Source organism: Cicer arietinum, chromosome 7, assembly GCF_000331145.2.
Source record: "Cicer arietinum cultivar CDC Frontier isolate Library 1 chromosome 7, Cicar.CDCFrontier_v2.0, whole genome shotgun sequence".
Classification (NCBI taxonomy): domain Eukaryota; kingdom Viridiplantae; phylum Streptophyta; class Magnoliopsida; order Fabales; family Fabaceae; genus Cicer; species Cicer arietinum.
Window position 1 is genome coordinate 17,521,311 of NC_021166.2, and position 2,820 is coordinate 17,524,130.

The window sequence follows — 2,820 nt, forward strand, 5'->3', positions numbered from 1 at the left end:
GTTGTTGGTTGTAGAAAAATATACAAATTAATTAAGAGTATGATAATAAAGAAATAATTAATATATTTTAAAATTCAAATAGGATTTATAAATTAAAAGGGACAAATAAAACTTTTCAAGAAAGTCTTATATTTAGAGATGGATATAGTAATTAATATATTATAATTATTCTCATTTTTATTTCAATTATATTAAAAAATTATTAATTTTAACTAATTCTTTAGTGACAATTATTTATCATGTGCATGATTTTTATAATAAATTATAATTACTCACATTTTTATTTATAAGATACAAAAATATATTTTTAACAAATTGTTTAGAGACAAACAATTATTCCGTTATGAATTTGTGCGCAAAAACAATTTATTTAGCAACTCATTTCCAGAAAAAATTGAAGCGTAAAAAACTATAGTTAATATACTATAATTAATCTCATTTTTATGTCACTAAATATCAATAAAATACTAAGTTTAACTAATTTTTTAGCAACAAATATTTATTTTGTATACGATTTTTATAATTAATTATAATTAATATATTGTAATCATTATTATTTTTATTTAGAAGATTTTATAAATATTAAAAAAAATCTTTGGTACGATGATAGGACAGAGCTCCAAAAGAAAACCAAGAGATTAAATGAATATTTATAGACATGTAAGCTCAAGATAAATCACAAAAAAAAAAAAAAAAAAAAAAAAAAAAGACCGTGTATCTCTATAGAAGGAGTCATAATTTGAGTATTAGAAGATATTTGAGCTAGCATAAGGTTAGATAGTCAATGAACGTTTAAATTGTCTTCATGTCAGGTGTAATTAATAAGAATATATCAGTCAAAACTCATAAGATTCCTGATACGACGAACTAGAGTGGAGATAGTCTCGTTTAAGTTGCAAGTCTCCGTTACCATGTCGACCAAAGTCTTGGAATCGCTTTGCACAATAAGATTAGTGATACTTTCTTCTAGTCAAATCCATCAAGATGAATGATATGTTATAATAGTTTTTTTTATGGAATAATTTCTAAAAAATAATCGTGAAAACAAATATAAAAAGTTAAAATTATTTCAATTTTTATATAAACAAATATTAGTCAAAATAAAATTTAAACGTGAAAATATATAAATAAATAAAAACATTTCGCTAGAAGGAGGGGTTGAACCTCCGACCTTGTGGTTAACAGCCACACGCTCTAACCAACTGAGCTATTCCAGCAGATGTTATTAATTATTTATTTTTGTTATTTCAATATTCATCAACACATATTTGTTCACAGTCAACTAAAAGGTTTTATATCTTATATTTAGCGGTTCTCTTGTACCCATTTTCGTACCTATTTTTTTAAATCAAATCATAATTATAGATATATTTACATGGAAAATGGACACCTATGAATATTTGGGGTATTTAAATTTAATATAAGTAAGATAAATATTGCCATATTATGTATAATATATAATAATATTATTATAATAGAATTGTACAATATAATATAGACTAAATATCACATGTGGTCCATTAACTTAATTTCAGTTAACGGTTTAGTCCTTTATCTTTTTTTCTCTCCTCATTCAGTCTTTTATCTCTAACAATATCAAATAAAGTATGAAAATATAAGTTTATTTGAAGATTTGCATTACGAATTTGATAAAATTTGTATTATATTGAAGAATATAATTAATTTTATGAGTTTTGTTTGAAATTTTGTATAAAAAAGGATAACATTGTTGAAATTTTAAAACATAAAATATCAAATTGTCACTTAAAATTAAAATAAAGGATCAAGTCGGAAAAAAAAAAGATAAAAGACTAAAATATTACCTGAAATTAAGTTAAGGGACCACAGATGTAATTTAGCCTATAATATAATTATTCAAATGTTTTTATTAGCATAAATTCATCCAAACAATAAATATAAAGAAAATAATTTATACTCAAATACATATTAACAACATGAATACAACAAAAAAAATTAGATAATATAACTCTACAATGATATCTAAAGCTGTCAATTTGATAGGCCCCATAATTATTGGCCCCGACCCATATAATGAAGGGGCCAAAAAATTTTACAATTTAAAAGGCCCAAAAAACAAGATCCCCTAAAATTTTGTAGGCTTAGTAGGCCCATAGGCCCACTTATTTAAAAAAAGAATTGATTTTTTTTCGAGAAATAAAGTTTTTTATTTTTTTACTGATAAATTTTTTTTTTTTCGATAAAATGTTTTCGATTTTTTTCTATAAAAAATTTTTATTTTATTTTTATATAAATGATTTATCTTTTTAATAAATTTTTATTTTCTCACAAAATTTTTTAAGAAAAAAAAATATTTTTTAATTTTTTTCAAATTAAATAAATTTCGAAAATTTTTCAAAAAAAAATCTAAAAATTAACAAAATATTGGGGGCCTGTAACCCAGAGCCCCCTCTCTTAGGTCCTATGAAATAATATGTCTAAATTTTACAAAAATTAATTTGATAGGAGCCTAATATTATAGGTTTTTTTCAAAAAAAAATTAAAGAGCTTTAGAGTTGGAGTTTTTTTTTACAGCTCTATTGATATCCACCATCTACCTCTAATACAAGTAAATTATATTTCAGAACTTATATCAAACACCATACAGACATGAAATAGTATATACAAATGTCTAATCGTAAACTAACTATTTCGGTTATTTTCCCTTCAATTTAACATGGCATGGCATGCAATTGTAGTTGAACACTGCATTTCAGAAAGACTAGAGAAGCGGGACTTACCCGGAGTAGATTTCGATGGTCAGTAGAGGGAGGTAGGCCGTTAAGTCACCGGTAGAAAGGA

At 23.9% G+C, this 2,820-nt stretch overlaps 1 non-coding gene across 1 annotated transcript; it reads right to left on the minus strand.

The window, feature by feature from the left end:
- Positions 1-1,143: 1,143 nt before the first annotated feature.
- On the minus strand, positions 1,144-1,217 carry TRNAN-GUU (transfer RNA asparagine (anticodon GUU)). The gene has a single exon. It is a non-coding gene; the product is annotated as a tRNA-Asn (tRNA).
- Between the last annotated feature and the right edge of the window lie 1,603 nt (positions 1,218-2,820).